At 39.4% G+C, this 16,271-nt stretch overlaps 2 long non-coding RNA genes across 2 annotated transcripts in view; one reads left to right on the forward strand and one right to left on the reverse strand.

Moving 5' to 3' along the window:
- LOC117282473 overlaps positions 1-16,271 on the forward strand; it is a 216,120-nt gene that overhangs the window by 68,315 nt on the left and 131,534 nt on the right. The window lies entirely within an intron of this gene.
- LOC111866480 overlaps positions 1-16,271 on the reverse strand; it is a 59,578-nt gene that overhangs the window by 5,399 nt on the left and 37,908 nt on the right. The window contains exon 2 of the long non-coding RNA XR_002843156.2: positions 3,787-3,947. This is a non-coding gene — a long non-coding RNA (uncharacterized LOC111866480). The remainder of the gene's footprint in view (positions 1-3,786; positions 3,948-16,271) is intronic.

Genomic DNA, 16,271 nt, shown 5'->3' on the forward strand with positions numbered 1-16,271 from the left:
CAACTTATCTAATGTATTTTCTGGCTCTGACCGTACTATGCAGTCGACATATCTGCAAGCTCAATGCTTCACATCCTAGGGACCGGTATAATGGTGCTGCATAACATCACGTCAACACAGCAGAAGAATTTTATGTGTCCATAATACCTGACATAATACGATGCAGCAGTGACTTGAACAAATCATATCCAGTAATTACTTTATCACCTAGCTTCAATATAAAGTCGCGGGTTCAAGTCCGGACGAGGTCATTGGATTTTTTTTCAATTGACCTAATCCTTCCAGCCGCACTATAGTCCTGGGATCGACTCAGCATCTATCAGAAATGAGTACCAGGAATATTCCTGGAGAGTAAACCGCGGCCGGCGCATAAGGCTGACAACCTCACCGCCATCTGTGAGACGATTGTCTAGATAATGTGGGAACCTCAACGTCTCACAACCTTATAGGCCTTCAGAGCCTGTTACAGGGATAGCTTTAATTTTTTACTTTACCTAACTTCAACACAATGTTAGTTTCAATTAAATACAGACATTTTATCTGTATATTTAAATTGTTTACATATTTTATATCCTTTATGTACACATAAAAATCCATCAGTACCTGGTCTTCTCTTGATGATGGATACTTCATGATAGAATCTTGCCAGGGTTTTAATTATTTTTGATGCGTGAATTTAAAATAATTTAGATATATTTGGATGGTAATTTCATATTTTCCTTCTAAGCCAAAACCAACATCTTTCAATTATGCACAGAAGTAGTCTCTTTTTAGATTCATTTCCTTATATTCAAAGAATTAAAGTAGGCTTATGATATCACCTTGCTGTCTGTGTGTCTATATGTGTATCCCCCCTTATCGTTGTTAGGCAACGGCTCGGTAAACACGTTCCAGAGACAATGATAATTGTTGAAAGTGTCGTTTTCTATGCGGTCCATGTGTTTCAAAGGAAAGTAGGTTATTAGTTTTTCCCAGAACTTCTTGTTTTAGTAAATTTTATGCTCTATTCCCCTTAAAATTTCAGTGGAATATAAATTAGTGATTTATATAGAATTCCAAGGAAGGTATCGGAAAATGTGTGTACTCCACCGGAGTACACGATTTCCCTTTTATTATAAATAGATCACATGATCTGTGAGATGGGGTGCTGTAGCGTATGTGTTCCATACAAACAGCTCTCTAATTCTGTTTCATGTTACTGTTCATGTTCCCTCTTCTTACGCTATTTACATCGAAGCATTTCTCCCCAGTCTTTTTTTCTTACCCTCATCAAACCTCTTTGTTTTAATGCCCTCTAATCTTCCTCTTTCTTTTCGTTTTCTCCCCTCATTTATCTACTCTTGGCGTTTTTAATTCTTTTCCACTCTACATTCTGCAGTCTTTTTGGGTTCGTCCCTTGTATAAATCTTGACTGAGATTTTCTTATCATTTAGGACAACTCTTGCAATGTAAGGGACATGGGTGTGGAGGGAGGGTAGTTCAAGACGAGTAGCTCCTTAAGGGATAGAAGCCATTAGTTAACCGGGTTGAAGAAGGTGTCAAGGGATGCTGGAGATGCAAGGCAACTGTATGTGTAAGAGGGAGGGGAGGGTGGTTTTAAAAGGAGTGGGCTGAGGTGCAGTGGGTTGGGCGACTGTTTTTCTACTTTGTTTTATTACGTAGTGTAGGCCTACAAACAAATCTTGGTTTCGCTCGTTTTATAACAGGTTCCACAAACATACAACCAGGAATGAAGTCTTGTACCTGTTTCGCTAGTTGTGCTACCTTCTGTGCAAAGGTTTCCAAACTATGTTCCCACATACTTCTCACTTACTTTTCCACTTACGAGCAAGATAATTTTCTTCGTTTTTTTGGCTTGCATTTAATTGGTATTTCAGAAGATCGGTATAATAAATAATCTACACAGTCTCTCAACAATTATAGCTAAGTTATCACATTTGAGATTACTTTTTGGACTTTGTCAGTTGTTTCTGGAAGAACGTAAGTTTCCGGGATCATGATCTGTTTCTTCATCAGGAGAAAGAGTGCAGAAACTCTGTCTCAGTCTGCTCGGTTAGGAACATCTCATTTCAGTTACTGCAGCTGTGACTGAGATGACAAAATGGGCTCAGTCAAGTAACTGTCCCTCCAAATTTCTCCAGAGGACAGAAATATACCCATTTTCGAAAAACAAAGTTTACATTTTTTAAGAATGCTATAAGGCGGAAAAAGCCAAGAAACTCAGTAATTGCAAGTGTAGAATACCTTAGAATTTAGTATCCGTGATCTTAAGCAAAGGAAATTTCACGTTACAATGGGAACGCAACAACAACGCAATAATTTTATGAATTTAAACTGGCTTTAAAACCAATTGGCCAAAATCCTAACTTCGGCTATATGAACATATATTTTTCATAAAATGAATACAATTTATATAATAATAATAATAATAATAATAATAATAATTCAATTCAATAATAATAATGTAGTTGGAATAAATTCAATGCTGCTGCTGCTACTACTACTACTACTCATATTAACTGCAATAGCTATATTAATAAAGTAAAAATTTCCAGTACCAAAACATAACGTTGTAATATGGATTGCACCCCATTCATGTAACCTGTAGTCTGCAACTTTACTTCCTGAACTATTTCGGATTATCTAACAGGAGCAAATGACAATATAAATTTAATATTAATAATAATAGTAACGTCAAGATGAATTTCGAAGCAAAAAAAAAGATTCCCAGTAAACACTCCTTCACTGAATTTAGTAAAAAAGAACTTAGGAGGGAGATAGCACAGGTTTTGAGGGCGACAGAAACCTAACAGTAAATTTAACTTCAAATAATTTTCCAGGAAATTAATCTTAAGGGCAAGACGCAAGTTCTGACAGGATACTCTGTAATATGGTGCTAAGTACGATAAAATACAATAATACGATTATACTAACTTTTGGAACCAAAAATCTATATTCTTTAGAATAGTAAAAATAAGAAGAAAAAGGAATACCAACATTACTTCATTCCAGTTATATCACGAAGCAGTAACCTCGATAATTCCTGTCTCGAACTAGAGACCGGCTTTACTGCCTGAGGTCTGGATGGCAGAATTTCGATCCAGGGCATATACTTTGTTGACAAGTGCAACTTGTCCCTGAAGTCCACTCGCATAAATATGTAATGAGTTGAATGGGAGAAGCGGCAGGACCACCAGGCTAACTACTAATCCTGACCTAATCCCAAGTTCCAGAATGCTTAAGCTTGGCCCGCGTCCGCCTCCTTCAGAGCTTAGGCTGAAGAAAAAAGTAAATTTGTACCGGTGCTTAATCAAGCACCCCTTCTGAAGACATAAGGGGGCGTGAAAGCAGAGCTCTAAGCATTCTTAACTTTGACATAGCTGGAGATGGGTGGTCGGGTAAATTGCTGCTGGCCTTCTTCAGCACAGTCTTTCATGGTTCTGGGCCCCCGGGATTTATGACCATATTTCCTGCATCACAACTCTGATAGATCAGCTTCAATCCCCCGTCACAGTATTCCCGAGAAAATACGCCCCAGTACCGACTAAGTAGGAAGACACGTGGTACCCAGAGCTGCTCTGGACTCAGTGATGAAGACAAAAGTCTCTTGCCCTTGCCGGTAATCGAACCCTGATCCATCAGTCATCCATCCCGTAACGTATACCGAATGACCCATGCCTGCTCTAGTCCCAAGGGCTGCTTTACTGTTAAGGAAAGAGTCGCCATCCCCCGACTGGAATAATGTTTGTTAGTAGGGTAGTAGTTCAAGTGGATGAGGAGCCGTACCGTTGCAACAGAGAACGGGCTGAGGCAGCGAGGCTTATTCTCCTGAGAAGAAAAAAAGGTTTTTCTTCGTCGGTCGGTATGAGAGAAGTTTGCATCCAGCCTTATCGGTGATCGCCCGACACACTGAGGGCCCATTTATCACTTGCAGAAACATGGACATTCTGGAAGCAGAGAGACAGGTAATACCTCGATCAGACCAAGAATGCTGCTATAGATTCGATCAAAGCAAAAAAGATGATCAACTCTTTTCATGCTTGATTCCAATAATAAATATTCTTCTGTTAAGTTCCTTTCAGTAAAGCGTCTATTGTTTAACGGTTGATAAGCCGACATGGCAGAACATGTTTCTTTGACTGAAGTCTTAAGCACAGAATGAATGCAAAGCACCAACCACACTGCCTCAGTAGGTAACAGTTGCGATTGACTCGAATTCAAGAGGAACCCAGTTCGGATCACGGCTTCAGTACCGACCAGCCTGACCGAGGATTCTAGTGGTTTTCCTCAGACCTTCCAGGTGAATATAAGGACACTGCTGTAAAATATGCCTCGGCCGCTTTATTCCACATCCTTTTCAATTCTTATTTACTATCACCCAATCAGTCTACCTTATACTGTATTACTAATGCAAAAGCAGATTTGTTCCTCTGCTTAATTAGTTGAGCATTTAGGCACTACTACATCAAGACGTATGGGGGAGTGGACGTATAGCTCCAACATTCTTGACCTCGGCACTAGATGGAGGTGAGTGGTTAGATTCACGCCCCGACCGCTTTGCCCCTTGGGAAAGAGCTCTCTGTAGTCATTGGATAGGAGGCTGAGTGGGTCCCAGAGCCGATCTAGACCAAGTGGAGAAGATGAAAACCTCTTTACTCTGCCGGGACTCGAACCCCGGCAGTCTAGCCCGTTGCCCGTCGCTATACCGACTGAGCTATTCCGTCTCCCCTTAGAATGAGCAGTGACTCCCTAAACGTTCACTTAATTGAATATGAAGGGACTAGGCTGTATAAGTATAAATGTACTGTACAGAAATAGTGATGAGTCCGGAAATGTCCTAGGTGTAACAAGTAAAGGAAGTAAAGAAAGAAAATAATTTTTGAAGTTTCTGTTTTTTCAAAACAGGATATTCAGTACATCCTTATATTATTTGCACACACACACACATACACACACACACACACTCCTGTCACCATGAATTCAATTTAATTGCTTTTCCTTTCCACTAATTGGTCTTGCATACAGACGTCTGCCTTCGGTGCATCTAATGTTTCTGTATTTCATCACCCTCTTTTTTCTGCTTCATGTAGTTTCAGAAGTCTTCCGCAAGCGGCAGCACTTTCTTCTTTGTAACTACGTTTCTTCGATTTTATTTTTCTTTTGTGTTCACTCATTTCCGATTTAAGTCCATTTCCTGCTCGTTTTGGACGTTCAACTTCTCTTCAGCTTTCTTGAAGTCTAAGAAACGTTGATTTCTTTTCGTATTCTTTTTGACTTTCGTGAAACTGGAAGTTTTAACTGAGGTTATCTTTGCTTAAGGGCAAGACAAATAACTTGTCTCAAATTGTAAGTTGCTGAAAGTGATGATGAGCGATACTGGAATAGTCAAGCTGAGAGGGGTGGATGTTAGTTTTCTATCAGAATTAAGTCACACATTTATCCGGATTATTTCCTACCGAAGAAAGAACCGTAAAACATATGTAACGATAATTTTATCACATTCTTTGCAACATGACAATATCTTACAGTGTCGAGTTTTATTTGTCTGTGTCTCTTTACCCAAGTACAGTCGCAATAATTTTACAGATATTGCTAATATACGAGTATCTTTCGGCTTTATTATGACAGAGCACTCGGAAGAGATATTAGCGAATGAGAAGTCATATTCATATGTATCATTAATTGAGAGAAATTTAAATTTAGACAACAGCTACTGTCCAGTGCAGAATCGTGTACCATGTCGTGTCCTTCCTAAAACAGTGTGGTGTTCATGGGCACGAAAATTGGTTTATAAATGTAAAGGAACATTTCGACGGTACTGACAACAAAGTGTAGCACAGAAATATACACGAACTGAGAAAGAAGACGTAACGAAGAAAATCAAATAATGAAAGATTCAGTTTGTATTGCTTTTATTGCTAGTGGGGTGGGACTAAGTCCCTTGTACTGCGACCACTTCTGGCCTATTGTACCAGCCCCAGTTGATAGGTGAGGGTGATTGTGGAGCAATTGGTGGAATGAAGATTGACAAGGGAAACCGAAGTACTCGGAGAAAACCTGCCCTATCGCCACTTTGTGCTCCACAAATCCCACTTGACCAGACCCGGGATCGAACCCGGGCCGCCACGGTGGGAAGCCAGCGACTAACCGCTTGAGCTATGGCTCGGCCCTATTTTTAATAGTTTGTATTGTTACGTTACTAATATTAATGGGTTCTGTATTGGATGATTGGATTCATTCACACTTCTCTTGCAATCTTTCTTACTCACAATCAGTTATAACAGCTCACAGTCAATGACTGCTTAAGACTCGCTCCATTCTACTGAACTGCGAGGGTTTTCTCTGTTACTGTGACTGACTTGCTTACGATTTACGAGTCACTCACGTCTGATTTACGAATGAATTACGAATGCCTGATGACGACTCACCTACGAATCACTGAGATTGAATGACGAACGAAGACTGAATGAATCCAAGTCAAAGTCCAAGTCACACTGCGACTGACGGTCAGTCAGTCAGTCAGTCAGTATGTCTTGGTGTCGAGCCCCATCTGGGGCTCATGACCAGATATTTATTACTGTTTGGCATTTACGGTCTTGTTTTTGTGGGGCGCCCTCTCTGACGAGAGGACGGGTATGCCTTTTGTATATGATGCTGGCCCTTGCCAGTGCAGTCTTTCTCGGGTCTGAGTCCCTTGGGACTGGCGACCATATTTTACTGTCTCAGATTTGAGACTTCCCTTTTCGTCGCCTCCTACGACTCGTAGGGTCACGGTGGAGGTATTCGAACCCGACTCCACACGGGGGCGAATGAATCAATTAATTGTCCACCTTTAATAATTTCGGGGACGACCGAATATAAGTCACCACCCCAAAGAGCTCCTCTGTTATTTTGTGTTTATCCGTTGTTACGGAAACGCGTGTTAATTTCGTAGCAACGGTCTGGTTTTCCCACAAGCTTATCCGGTGCAGCGGAAACGTGCTTAGTGAGCCGTTTTCTAGCAATGAACACTTCAGGCTTTCAGGCGTCATATCACAGGATTTATAATCTGACTTTTGCTAAGGGATCATGTCTAAAAGAATGATGTAGGGGGGGGATGGAGCAGTAGCATGCACGGAAATAACAACAATTTCATACGTACAAAACTTCTGACTGTAAGTCCAAGTGTAGAGATGCCTCACAGTCATAGGAGTAAATTAGGCGTGAGCGGGTTTGTAAAAATGGATTATAGAGGCAGGATTTGAATGTATGGACTGAATCACACTCTCTCAATATAGGGCCCGGTGGCTTGATTTTGATAATACAACGATTAATATTTCGGGATTTAAGAAATCTGGGAATTTCTTTAAAATTTCTGAAATGTTATTGTTAATGAGGTTAACCTGCTTATTTAGTTTGTTTGAACATATTGCTGGTCCAGAGAAGAATTTGAGTGTAAATAAGAAATATAAATAACCATTATTTTATAATCTGTTTTGACAATTCTCTCGAGTTTATAATGAACAAATTTTATAATTACTTGGTACCGGCCAATCTCAAGAATTAGCGTTAATCATTGTAATGATTTATTTCCCAGATTCTTTCCATCCTCAGGCATTTCTTCTTCCCTTCTTTATAATTTCATTCCCTCCTTCTCTTTCACACCCCTCATATATTTAAACTTCATTAATTCCCCTCCTCGCTGCCACACGTAAACTTCCTTTTTTTTTCACACCCTCCAATGTGTTCGTATGTCGCTCTCCTGTCTTAGTGAGATTTGTCACCAATAGATGACAGAACGTGTCAAATTTTGTTCCAGAGAAGAATTAAGTTATTAAAGCACGGTATACCTTAATAGCACTAGCGCGTGTGCCGTATCATTGCCTCCACTTTCATCTATTTACGTAACAGATGACACAGCATAAAGAGCACTTGTGTGGAATTATCTTTAAACCCTTAGAATTATGGACTAATACGTTTCGCTGAATAAAATCATCCTTACAAAATCTGTTAGAAACTCTTCTATCTCGGATAAATATTTATCGATTTACATTCGAAACGCTAGCAGAAAATCATGCAGTTTTAATGTAAAGTATCCATTACTTCACTTAGATTTTAACCAAATTTGGAATGTGTCGACGAAGTATTGTAGAGTTCCCCTGTATCAAAGTAATGATAATTCTATTGGCAGATCTCGGTTTGTTAAGTGCGGACATATAGACAGAAGGGCAGGTGGGCAGACAGACATGGCAGAGCTAAAATGAGCTTGTTTTAATCGTTCCTTTGTGAATGCGACGAAAGTGAACAGATTTGCTATACGCGGAGCAAAATATATTGTCATATAACAAACTAACGAAATGATATATGTACCCTAAGCATGACTAGTAACAATATAAATTCTCTTAACTCACATGATTAAAGTTTTATTCATACTTAGACTGAAGTGTCTGAGAATAAAGTGCTCATTATACCTAAAATTAAAGAAAATAGTGGAATAGGATAATAACAAGAAGCTTCATAAATTGTACTCTTTACCTGATAATAAGGAAGTAACTGGATAAAAGCTATATTAATTTTTCATTCTTAAGTTACTTTACTTTGACTTGACTTGACTTAAGAAATGAAAAAATAATATAGCTATTAAAAATCTTAGACTAAGGTACAATAATAATAATAATAATAATAATAATTGAATTAATTTATTTGAAGTGATTGATAACAGCTAAAAGGCAAATTACAAGTAAGAACTGGAAGAGAATTAACAAAAATATGAAGATATATATGAGAAGAAATACTGAAAAAACGTGATATACAGGCGACATGACACTAAAAACTAAATGACATAATTACCACGAGAACTCAGAGAAAGGGGAACGTCCGCCATTGGAAGCCGTTACAGAACAACGGGTGGTGAAAGTGTGACTGTAAACATTTCTGTGTGTAATAGAAAATTGTAAAGTGTAGTCACTCCCTGTATCAAAGAGTTTAATAAATTCGATCATCAATCCAAAATCCCGTCTGATGACAAGCGGTGATGGGCCTGTCTTGCATTCCGACCAAATGGGGTTCCAATCTCTGTAGGGATACCGTTTATCCCTACTGATATTCATCTTGAATTTCCTTCCAGGTCCTTCCAGGCAAATTCTGAAATGACACTTCAGATTACGCCACCAAACCAATCCTTCCACATTCTTCCTAAGTCATGACTCAGTAAGCGCCGTGCTATTCGATGATACGTGGTCTGAACTACTAACAGAGTCGTCACGTAATGATGGCAACACAGTGCGCCAATAGAGCGCTGTACGCACTGGTTGCAGGTATTAAACTACAGATTATATCGACAGATGGATCTGCGATCAGTAGCCTTTCTGAAGAGTTCTGTCTTCTGGGACATAAAGCCAGCGTAAAGCACAAAGCTTTCCTTACTGCCTGCCTCACAATATATTCTTGCTTGGCTTATTCTTTTACCCCGAAGATGGAAAACGTATATTTCTCCGAAACGTATTGTCACGTGTATGAGTAATTATAGACGGGATTTGGACTCGTAGTTGGATTTATTGAACACTTATACACACAGCTCTTTAACTACAAGTAGCTATAGCACTATCGCTAATTCATACACTCTCGAGTTCACTACAGCACGTAAATATTTGTTCTGCTGTGTCTTCACCAGTCATTGCTCTGTAGATGATTCCAACGGTGGACGTTCCCTTTCCTTTGGATTCTCGAATTATCCCTGTGCCTCAGCTGCCAGCTTCTCACAGTACACCTCACAAGGACTGAACCGCAGCAATTCTCTAACTCGCTCACTCACTCACCAACCAACTCGCTCCGCTCAACTACCTGAACTGAACTCCACTCTAGGCTTGTCCTGCTTATAACATCTCGGCACCGACCTCACAAAAACACCGTTCCTCTGTTGCTGTTCAATTGTTGCTTACAGGACGTCGCAGAAATTACAATTCCTTTGTTGTTTACGGATCACTGCCTAGCAACGACCGTTGTCTCGTTTGTTTCGCGTCATTACCTAGCAACTGGTCTATATGGCACAGTACAATGAATTTCAATGCACGGGGTTAAGTCCCAGGAGGCAGAACTTCTCATACCCACAGCTGTGAGAACCTCGAATCATAAAGTAGCTTTTCTGATGTCAGCTGTTGTTATTTTCTTCCACAGATATTACAGAATAATTTCTTAATAGTTGTACTTGATATGTTTTCTCTATCGGAAGTTAACAGTATTGTAATTATGTAGTGTATCTCTTTAACTACAAATGTAGACACTTGCTTGTATATATTGGGTTCTTTCTGTCTGGTAACATAATGTTGTGTTGTGTTGCTTCAAAGGCCTATTTGAGGTTAAACTTGCTTTATCGTAACCTGATCAGGACGCAATTCTCCCGAAAACAGAGATTTTTTGTTCTTCGACATTTACTTTGTTTCAGGTCATGCCTTAGCTTCTTGCTGGTTTCCTGTATTTTTGTCTGATTACGTAAGATCTTTCCGTACTTATTTTGAGTTCTACTACCCGGGTACTTCGTTTCTGGACAAGTTGTAACTTTTCATCGTTATTTTCCATAATTTTGTTTTACTGAATCAGCGACAAAGTAATTTTCCACCCCTTCTTGAACTTAAAGAAAGATAATCAAACAGTATAAAGGATGAAGGCGAGGGTAGGGATAGAATGAAGCAGGGAGCCACCCCCATACTGGGAAAAAAGATGGCGAAAGGAAGGGGAGGGCTGTATAAAAATATAAGAAACCTTGATTATGAAGAAATGTGCAAAGGGGCGAGGGAGAAATAGAGGGGGTACAATCGGACTGCAGTGGATGAATGTAAAAAGACTAACAATCGGTGTGGTAGGGTTTGGGGAGGGAGACGGATCGATGAAACACTTCATGGCTACAGCAATATTCACGCCATAACATTTCGCGAAAGTTCATGTACATCTATAGATAGACATGGTAGTCAGAACAGACAAAGATATTTGATTCAATTCATGTACTGAAGATTGATTTGAGTGTTCTTGAGATCAAGTTTCTGTGCTGGTTTTGAATTTGTCCTCCTTTTAATACGTTAAAGCAAGAAGTTTATTTAGATAATGTTGAAATATTATGTCCTTTCCCCAACAATAAACAGCATTTCTCTCTGGATGATCGATCTATTTTTCTATTCAATTTACTAAAACTTCCAGCCGCACTATAGTCCTGGGATCGACTCAGCCTCTAACAGAAAGGAGTACCAGGAATCTTCCTGGGAGGTTAAGACCGGCCGGTGCGTAAGGCTGACAACCTTACAGTCATCTGTTAGCCGATTGTCTAGAAAATATGGGGACCTCAACATCTCACAACCCTATGGGCCTTCACGGCCTCTTACAGGGATAGCTTTACTTTTTACTTACTTACTTTTATAGAAATGAGTAATGCTGAGAACCAAAGAAAATACATAAATCCCATATTTATACGAAAAATAATATGTTACTGAACTTTATATTAAAACAGCAAATACTGGCTTTTTTCCTAATTCAAAATACAGTTGTTGAAATGTAGATTTTATGGTACTATATTGTCGATTGGTCTTATTTTTGTATCCATATATTTACTTATATACTACCTCAAAACGCCTGCTGAATTTCAACGGGAAACTGTCGCTGTTATCAACAGCGCTATTACATTTCGGAACTAAATATCTCTTTAGGAAAAATAATTTTAGGCACGTGAAACTTTTTCTACCAATATGAGCAAACAAAGCACAGGCATCTGTACTCAGTAACACGAGAAGTTCTGAAAGGATAGCTGCATTAATAACTTTGTGTTAAACTGCTGCGGCCTCCTGCTCACGCTGGTTCCTCGCTCACGGATTTTTTACCCCGAAGATGGCGATATGTTCCTCCGAAACGTCGGTTCATACAAGACCTACACGGTGTCACATCCCGGAAGACGGCATTCTACATACAAAAATCTCAAGCACAATTCTTAAGTCTTACAGTCCGCAACTAGGCCTTTTGTTATTGTTATTTTTAATAATCCAACGTTCGGTTTCCATAACTATAAGGTAGGTCGCACACCGGCATGCGTCAAGACATGTAGCAGTCAAGACACAATGTCTGCAACATGACGCAAAGAAATGAGCACAGTTGAAACGAATGAGATAAAGGAAACCGCCGCACATCGGTCTGAGTCATGATGCTGACGTCAGCTTCATGCTGCAAACACGTGCAGCAAGACTTGGTATGTTCCTTTTCTGTGCGTCAAGACTCAGACATCAGTACTCTAGGAACAGCACCGGAGTACGTTATCGACATGACGTCATATCATCAACTAGAGAAGATGCGATGAGACGCAGACACGTGCTACTTCCGTGTGCGGACTCGAGTCTGAATCACGGATGAAGCAAGACTGCGTCTTTTGTCTCATGTCTTGATGCTTGTCTTGACGTAGTTGGTGTGCGACCGCCCTAAGAACTTCTTTGGCATCCAAGAACTGTTCAAGAGGAACGTGCATCATGGAGACAGTTCTTGGTGGTCACCGTACAGGGAACAATGCAGACATGTTGAGTAAAATGATACACAAGAAAGGAGAATGTAAGACAAGAAGAGATTAGTCGACAAGATAGCGGACGGTTGGCTCTTGTTAACGCATCCTTTAATCTTTGTTATTTGAATTTGTTTGAATATAAATGCGCGGTAGAAGTGAAGAAGCTTGTTATTTTCATTTCCCCTCCAGCGTCTTTTTTGAATAAATTTAAAGTAAAATATTTCTAGTGAAGCATAATATAGACGTTAATTTTTTACGTCAAACTACGAATTGCGTAGTATAATCCGTTGTTACGGGAAAGTCAGTTGAGTACAACAGAAAAGAACAAAAGTTCGGAAAGAAAAAGTTGAATGGGCGTAAAAATGAGTTTGAAGTTGTAAAAGTGGTAGCAACTTAAAATAAGTTACGTAACTCGTCAAAGGAAATTAATATATTCAGATTTTCTTACAATACAGATATTTCTTAGAAGTACAGTTTCTTCGTGATAATTATTTAATAATGTTAAAATGATTGTGTCTCATTCAGAATCGTTATACACAATCCCTAATGCTTGAATTACTAAGTTAGCTCATACTTGTATTAAGAATTGATTGTTTTAGGAACTTTTTAACCTAATTTGAGTACTTGATTCTTTACAGAAACTCAAAGATTAAATCATGTTATAAAATAAACTTTTTCTTTATTGCTAGTGGGGTGCGACTAAGTCCCTTGTACTGCGGCCACTTCTGGTCTATTGTACCAGCCCAAGATGACAGGTGAGGGTGATTGTGGAGCAATTGGTGGAATGAAGATTGGCAGGGGAACCGAAGAACTCGGAGAAAACCTGCCCCAGCGCTACTTTGTCCACCACAAATCCCACTTTACCAGACCCGGGNTCGAACCCGGGCCGACGCGGTGGGAAGCCAGCGACTAACAGCTTGAGCTATGTCGCTGCCTAAAAATAAACATACTATAACTCGGAAATTAGAATATTTGGTGTCGTGTGTTAAGGTGTATATATTCTCGGGTCTGGTGAAGTGTGATTTGTGGTGGACAAAGTGGCGCTGGGGCGGGTTCTCTCCGAGTACTTCGGTTTCTCCTGCCAATCTCCTTTCCACCAAATTCTCCATCATCATAATCACCCGAAGCAGGTACAATAGGCCAATCAGTGGCCTCCATTCCGAGTGGACCTAGTTGGACTCCACCCCCCACTAAACGAATTAAAAAAAATTAAGGTGTATATGAACTATTTGCACGGAATCCATAAAATGAATTCACAATAAAGATGTAACATCCGCTTCTATATCAGCATATTTTATTCCCGAAACTAAAAGATTTATGACTTGTTAATTATGTCATACGTTAAAGGAAGTAGCACTGATTACTTTCTCATGCATATCAGTCAAAGTCCTTAAGTCACATAAAAATGAAGTGGAACGAAATATCTTCATATTCGAAAATTAAAACACAGTTCACGGGGCCCATCCACACACTCGTTTTCAAGAAAGAAATATGATGCTTGTTCCTGATAACCGACAAACACATTCTGAAAATTAATCTTAATTTCACTGTCTTGTTTTCATCTATTTTATGGTTAAGGAAATATAGCTCCCTAAAATCCTAGAATGACATTCTGGACCACTGTGCAAGTAGAAATATGTGTAGAAGGAAACCCTTATTTAAATTCCAGTATTCGGAATGGTCTTTATAATACTCAGTCCTTCTGGGCGTGAACAACGAATAGTAATAAAAAATAATGATGACTAAAAAGATGATGATGATTCTGCTACTGCTGATGATGGCATTTTTGTTCCATAAAAGTAGAGCTTGAAGTAACTTTATAAGTGGAGCGAGAAATTTTCGGCGCTGCTGACCGCGTGTTGCGCACCGCTGTACGAACAAAGCAACGCTATACATGTTCATATATAATTTCCATTTAATCAATATATGTTCTTGCTGCCAGCTCCATGATTTTTTTACTCTGAGTAATTTCTCTTTCACGGTTGGCTATATTACTACTCGTTTTATAAGACGGGAACAGATGGGATGTGTTACTGTCCTTCTTCCATCCTCTCAGTTCAATGTTTCTCTATTGTAATCTTGTGCTATTAAAACACCTAATACAATTTTCCTAGAAAAGTGACTTAACATATCCAGTTGTCAGATATTTGATCCAGACTGGAAGCGAACCCTCGATCTTTTATTGATATTTAAGTTCATAATGCTATTCATACCTTTATTTATTTCTGGATTATTACCGCATATAAACATTTAACTACGTTCTACAATCTTACCAACATAACACAATCCGAACACAAGATTTTGATCACATGATTACAATGTCGCAGCGAAATAACTAATCAATGACACCATAAACCAGCTCTCGATAACCAAACAACTAATTTATAAACCAACTAATCCTATGTCTCACTAAAATATTAACTGGACAAGTAATTAATTAAGCATCTAAATAAATAAATAACTAAACAACTAATTGACTAACGGAGAAACAGAAGAGAGAGACAGTAAACCAACTAAACTACTACCTTACAAAATTCTATATTTCTGGACATTATCTATTGTCCTGTATTCTTAAGCACGACGTTTCGGAGAATGGATTTTCTCTCCGTCTTCAGGTAATATCTACTCAGTTGTACCCAATAGGGAGAACTATTCCGAATAACCCTCTATCAAAGAGCCCCATCTGAGTAGGCTTTACCTGAAGACGGAGACAGTCTCCGAAACGTCGTGTTTTTAATTATAAGCAGAACGACGTTTTAAATAAAGCAGGACGATAGATAATGTCCAGTAACATAACACTTGTACTGATGTTCCATCGTCACATAATTTTAATTCTTATTTAAACGACTATACCTGACCGAGCAAAAATCTGCTGGATAATTAAGTAACTGACTAACTAACGGACTACCTGACTGACTAAGAGACTAAAGGAGCAAGTCAGTAATTCTATAGCTATTTTTACAAAAACAAAAATAAATCCGTGACCTGTAGTCCGCAATCGAACTATACCGACCGACCGCCGCTTGTCGGCGAAGTTAATGCCAACCTTAGCGGATAGAAGTTGACGCGTGGTCAGCGAAACGAATCGCCACGGCCTTTAATCTCAGTTTTCTAGACCGGAGCCGCCATTTCCTTGAAATAGCTCCTCAATTATCCTCACAAGGCTGAGTGAACACCGTTCTAGACCCATTACTTCTCAGAAAATCTGGTAGCGCTGGGAATCGAACCTGGACCTCTGGATCTGTAGCTATGAACTCTGACCACTAAACCACAGGACTAGTCGGTAAATATAAACAGTTTTCGGTAAAAGTGAAACTACAATAACGACTGAATATTAACACTAATGTCACTTGTGCTCTTATTCATAACTGGTACAATCTTTTATAATTGCTAAAGTATATGAGGACAGAGAAGTATACGCAGTCCTTTAACATTCATACGGAAGATGGCAAAATGCTTTCAGTTTGGGAACCTGCAACGCAACGCAAGGCGACAGCATCCACCACCAAATTGCTCCAGGAGGTCTGGTAGGTCTCCTTTGAGCTACTCGTCCCATGAACAAGAAACCTGCCGTTACTGTACTGAAACGCACAGTAGCGAGGCGCTTCGTGATATATTTTATTACGTTTATTATTTCTCACCCCAGCTCCACTCTCCGCCCTTGCTTCTTCGTGCAGCGGAAGATTTTCTAAAGAAGATTCGTGATTATCAAAATTCCTTTCTATTTTCTTCCTTCAATCATCTCCTTACCACCCCC

This window comes from Cryptotermes secundus, unplaced genomic scaffold (assembly GCF_002891405.2).
Source record: "Cryptotermes secundus unplaced genomic scaffold, Csec_1.0 scaffold320, whole genome shotgun sequence".
NCBI classification, from domain to species: domain Eukaryota; kingdom Metazoa; phylum Arthropoda; class Insecta; order Blattodea; family Kalotermitidae; genus Cryptotermes; species Cryptotermes secundus.